The 6,279-nt window shown below is 32.6% G+C and overlaps 1 non-coding gene across 1 annotated transcript; it reads left to right on the top strand.

Annotated features, from left to right (window-relative positions):
• Positions 1 to 262: 262 nt before the first annotated feature.
• On the top strand, positions 263 to 370 carry LOC112760714 (small nucleolar RNA R71). Its single transcript, XR_003181142.1, has one exon. It is a non-coding gene; the product is annotated as a small nucleolar RNA R71 (small nucleolar RNA).
• Positions 371 to 6,279: the final 5,909 nt, after the last annotated feature.

The raw sequence follows: 6,279 nt of genomic DNA, 5'->3' as shown, positions 1-6,279 counted from the left end.
GTCAATATTTTATTCTGAGCCAATATGGCATTCAGAGTATCAATTTTAAGAACTCCCTTCTTCTGAGGCGTCCCATTGTTCACAGGATTCCTCTCAGAGGTGTACATGAATTGGTTATTTGCAACCATTTCAATGAGTTCCTGAGCTTCTGCAGGGGTTTTCATATGAAGAGATCCTCCTGCAGAATGGTCCAATGACATTTTTGACAACTCAGACAAACTATCATAGAATATATATATATATATATGATGCTCCATTCTGGAAGCATGTCAGTAGGACACCTTTTGATTAATTGCTTATATCTTTCCCAAGCTTCATAGAGGGACTCACCTTCCTTCTGTCTGAAGGTTTGGATTTCTACTCTAAGCTTGCTCATCTTTTGATGTGGAAAGAATTTGGCCAGGAAAGCACTGACCAGCTTATCCCAAGAGTTTAGGCTTTCCTTAGGTTGTGAATCCAACCATGTTCTAGCTCTGTATCTTACAGCAAAAGGGAAAAGCATAAGCCTGTAGACCTCGGGATCAACTCCATTGGTCTTGACTATGTCACATATTTGTAAGAATTCAGCCAAAAACTGATGAGGATCTTCCATTGGAAGTCCATGAAACTTACAATTCTGCTGCATTAGAGAAACTAATTGAGGCTTAAGCTCAAAGTTGTTTGCTCCAATTGCAGGAATTGAGATGCTTCTTCCATAGAAGTTAGAAGAGGGTGCAATAAAGTCACCAAGCATCTTCCTTGCATCTCCACCATTGTTATTAGGTTCGGCTATGTCTCCTTCTTGTTCAAAAATTTCTGTCAGGTCCTCTCCAGAGAGTTGTGCCTTAGCTTCCCTTAGCTTCCTCTTCAGAGTCCTTTCAGGTTCAGGGTCAGCTTCAACAAGAATGTTCTTATCCTTGTTCCTGCTCATATGAAAAAGAAGAGAACAAAAAAGAAGAGGAATCCTCTATGTCACAGTATAGAGATTCCTTTATGTGAGTAGAAGAATAGGAAAATAGAAGAAGGAGAAGAGAAAAATTCGAACACAGAGGAGAAGAGTGGGTTCGAATTATGAGTAGAAGAGGAATGTTAGTAGATAAATAAATAGAAGGAGATGAGAGAGGGGGAGAGAATTCGAATTTAATTTAAAATAAAAGGAAAATATTTTTGTTTTTATTTTAGTTATTAGTTAGTATTCGAAAATTAAGAAGAAAAATAAAATTAAATTGAAATTTAAAATAATTAGTTAATGAAAAGAAATTTTGAAAAAGAAAGTTAGTGATTTTCGAAAATTGGTGAGAGGAAAGTAGTTAGATAGTTTTGAAAAAGACAAGAATTTCAAAATCAACAAAAAGTTAAGTGGTTAATTGAAAAAGATTTGAAAATCAATTTTGAAATGATAAGAAGTTAGAGAAGATTTTGAAATTGATTTTGAAAAAGATGTGATTGAAAATCATTTTGAAAAAAGATTTGAAAAAGAAATTTAAAAAGATTTGATTTTGAAAATTAAAGTTGATTACTTGACTAACAAGAAACTAAAAGATATGATTCTAAAATTTAAAGATTGAACCTTTCTTAATAAGCAATAACAAACTTTAAAATTTTTGAATCAATCACATTAATTGTTAGTAAAGATTTTGAAATTATGAAATGAAATTAAGAAAAAGATTTTGAAAATCATTTTTTAAAATTTTCGAAAATCATGAAAGAAAATGAAAAAGATTTGATTTTTGAAAAGGTTTTGAAAAGATAAGATTTTTAAATTGAAAATTTGATTTGACTTATAAGAAACAACAAAATTTTAAAAATTTTTGAATAAGTCAACTCAAATATTCGAAATTTATGAGAACAATAAGGGAAAGATATTTTTTTTAAATTTTAATGAAGAAAGAGAAAAATACAAAAAAGATACAAGACATAAAAATTATGAATCAAAACAAGAAAAATATGCAAGAACACTTTGAATGTCAAGATGAACACCAAGAACACTTTGAAGATCAAGATGAACATCAAGAACTTATTTTTGAAAATTTTTAGGAAAAGACACATGCAAGACATCTAACTTAGAGATTGACAATGTTTAGACACTACCAAATTGAAAATGCATATGAAAAACAAGAAAAGACAAAAAATATGAAAATGCAAAGATCAAACAAAGAAATTCATCAAGAACAACTTGAAGATCATGAAGAACACATCTATGAATTTTTCGAAAATTTTTAGTGAAAATTAAAAAGATGCAATTGACACCAGACTCAAACAAGAAACACAAAATTATTTTTGGTTTTATGATTTTATAAATTTTTTTTTCAAATTTTTTTTTCGAAAATTAATTGGAAAAATAAAAATAAGGATTTCAAAATTTCTAATGAGATTTCCAGGAATGATGCAATGTTAGTCTAAAACTCCGGTCCAGGAATTAGACATGGCTTACTAGCCAGCCAAGCTTTTAGTGAAAGCTCCGGTCCAAAACACTAGACATGGCCAACGGCCAGCCAAGCTCTAGCATACAAATCAGGCATACAACAGCTGAATTGATGAGAATCAAAAGCTCTTGTGATGATGAGTTGAAACCTCGGTCCAAAAGATTAGACATGGCTTCACAGCCAGCAAGACTTCAACAGATCATCATGAAACTCTAGAATTCATTCTTAAAAATTCTGAAGCCATAGAATAATTTTTTTTTTTTTGAAAATTTTTCGAAAATAAAAATAAAAAAAATTAAAAGGCTTAAACATAAAATAAAAGTACCTAATCTGAGCAACAAGATGAACCGTCAGTTATCCGAACTCGAACAATCCCCAACAACGGCGCCAAAAACTTGGTGCACGAAATTGTGATCTCTAGCAACGGCGCCAAAAACTCAGTACGCACGTTCATAATCTCAAATTCTTTTTTCACAACTCCGATACAACTAACCAGCAAGTGCACTGGGTCGTCTAAGTAATAAACCTTACGTGAGTAAGGGTCGATCCCACGGAGATTGTCGGCTTAAAGCAAGCTATGGTCATCTTGCAAATCTCAGTCAGAAAAATTCAAATGGTTATAGGATTTTGATAATTAAAATATAAATAACAGAAAATAAGTTAGAGATACTTATGTAATTCATTGGTGAGAATTTCAGATAAGCGTATGGAGATGCTTTGTTCCTTCTGAACCTCTGCTTTCCTACTGCCTTCATCCAATCATTCATACTCCTTTCCATGGCAAGCTATATGTTAGGGATCACCGTTGTCAATGGCTACTTCCCGTCCTCTCAGTGAAAATTGTCCAAATGCGTTGTCACCGCACGGCTAATCATCTGTCGGTTCTCAATCATATTGGAATAGGATCCAGTGATCCTTTTGCGTCTGTCACTACGCCCAACACTCGCGAGTATGAAGCTCGTCACAGTCATCCCTTCCCAGATCCTACTCGGAATACCACAGACAAGGTTTAGACTTTTCAGATCTCAAGAATGGCCGCCAATAATTCTAGCTTATACCACGAAGACTCCGATATTTCGGAATGGAGGCTATGAGATAAACGCTCAATCCAAAGTAGAACGGAAGTGGTTGTCAGGCACGCGTTCATAGGTTGAGAATAGTGATGAGTGTCACGGATCATCATATTCATCATGGTTGAAGTGCAAGCGAATATCTTAGAATAGGAATAAGCTTGAATTGAATAAGAAAACAATAGTACTTTGTATTAATTCATGAGGAACAGCAGAGCTCCACACCTTAATCTATAGTGTGTAGAAACTCTACCGTTGAAAATACATAAGTGATGAAGGTCCAGGCATGGCCGAATGGCTAGCCCCCTAAACATGATCTCTGAACATAAAATTATTCAAAGACTAACCAGAGATATAAAATAAATCACTAAAAGTAGTTTTTATACTAAACTAGTAGCTAGGGTTACATAAGATAAGTAAATGATGTAGAAATCCACTTCCGGGCCCACTTGGTGTGTGCTTGGGCTGAGCATTGAGCTTTCATGTGTAGAGACTCTTTTTGGAGTTAAACGCCAGGTTATATCCTGTTTTTGGCGTTTAACTCTGGTTTGCAACCTGTTTCTGGCGTTTAACTTCAGAATAGGGTAGGAAGCTGGCGTTTAAATGCCAGTTTGTATCGTCAAAACTTGGGCAAAGTATGGACTATTATATATTTCTGGAAACCCCTGGATGTCTACTTTCCAACGCAATTGAGAGCACACCAATTGGGCTTCTGTAGCTCCAGAAAAATTCATTTCGAGTGCAGGGAGGTCAGAATCCAACAGCATCTGCAGTCCTTCTTCATCCTCTGAATCAGATTTTTGCTCAGGTCCCTCAATTTCAGCCAGAAAATACCTGAAATCACAGAAAAACACACAAACTCATAGTAAAGTCCAAAAATGTGATTTTTATTTAAAAACTAATAAAAACATAGTAAAAACTAACTAAATTATACTAAAAGCTACCTAAAAACAATGCCAAAAAGCGTATAAATTATCCGTTAATCATAGATGTGCCTGGTATTTTTCATCAGAGACGAGAGATTCGACAGTTGATTAGCCGTACAGAAATCGTACCTGGTATTTTTCATCCGAGAGGATGAATGGTAGCCATTGACAACGGTGATCCACCAACATACAGCTTGCCATGGAAGGGAGCACGCATGATTGGATGAAGACAATAGGAAAGCAGAGGTTCAGAAGCAACAAAGCATCTCCAAACACTTATCTGAAATTCCCACCAATGAATTACATAAGTATCTTTATTTTAATTTACGTTTTATTTATCTTTCAATTATCAAAACTCATAACCAATTGAATCCGCCTGACTAAGATTTACAGGATGACCATAGCTTGCTTCAAGCCGACAATCTTCGTGGGATCGACCCTTACTCGCGTAAAGTTTTATTACTTGGACGACCCAGTGCACTTGCTGGTTAGTTGTACCGGAGTTGTGAAAAGTGTGATCACAATTCCGTGCACCAAGTTTTTGGCGCCGTTGCCTGGAATTGTTCGAGTTTGGACAACTGACGGTTCATCTTGTTGCTTAGATTGGGTAATTTTATTTTATGTTTAAGCTTTTTATTTTTATTTTCGAAAAAAAAATACAAAGAAAAATTTAATAAAATCATAAAACCAAAAATATTTTGTGTTTCTTGTTTGAGTCTTGTGTCAAATTTTAAGTTTGGTGTCAACTGCATGTTTTCAATTTTTCTTAGATTTTTGAAAATTCATGCAATGTGTTCTTTCTTGATCTTCAAGTTGTTCTTGATGATTCTCTTTGTTTAATCTTGTGATTTTCTTGTTTTGTGTTTTTTTGTTGTTTTTCATATGCATTTTGGAATTCATAGTGTCTAATCATTAAAAATTTCTAAGTTTGGTGTCTTGCATGTCTTTCTTTTCTTAAAAATTTTCAAAAATATGTTCTTGATGATCATCATGATCTTCAAAGTATTCTTGGTGTTCATCTTGACATTCAAAGTGTTCTTGCATGCATTATTTGTTTTGATCTTAAATTTTACGTTTTGTTTCATTTTGTTGTTTTTCTCTCTCCTCATCAAAAATTCAAAAAGTCAAAAAAATATCTTTTCCTTATTCTTCTCATAATTCATTTTTAGTTGTTTCTTATTAGTCAAGTCAAAATTTTAATTTAAAAATTCTATCTTTTTAAATCTTTTTCAAAATCAAATCTTTTTAATTTCTTTTTCAATTCTTTTCCAAAATAAATTTCAATCATATCTTTTTAAAATTTTAATTTCAAAATCTTTTTCTAACTTCTTATCTTTTCAAAATTTATTTTTAAATCTTTTTCAACTAACTACTTGACTTGTTTGTTTTAATTTTAAAAAGTTTACTATTTTTTATCTTTTTCAAAACCACCTAACTACTTTTCTCTCTCATTAATTTCGAAAACTAACTAACAAATTTTTCAAAAATCTTTTTAATTAATTAATTTATTTAGTTTTCAATTTTCTTTTATTTCTTTTCTTAAATTTCAAATTCTAACTTATAATTAAAATAAAAACAAAAATATTTTTCTTTTCTTTTAATTAATATTCGAATACTCTCTCTCTCTCATCTCTTTCTATTTATTTTATTTATTTACTAACACTTCTCTTCTACTCGTCTAATAATTCGAACCCTCTCTCTCTCTCTCTGTGTGTTTGAATTTCTTCTTCTTCCTTCTTCATTCTATTCTTCTTTTCCTCTGACACATAAAGGAATCTCTATACTGTGACATAGAGGATTCCTCTTCTTTTCTATTCTCTTCTTTTTCATATGAGCAGGAACAGGGATAAAGACATTCTTGTTGAAGCTGATCCTAAA

This window comes from Arachis hypogaea, chromosome 16, assembly GCF_003086295.3.
Source record: "Arachis hypogaea cultivar Tifrunner chromosome 16, arahy.Tifrunner.gnm2.J5K5, whole genome shotgun sequence".
NCBI lineage: Eukaryota > Viridiplantae > Streptophyta > Magnoliopsida > Fabales > Fabaceae > Arachis > Arachis hypogaea.
Note: the sequence above shows the minus strand (reverse complement) of the source record. Positions and strands in the feature narration are given on the sequence as shown.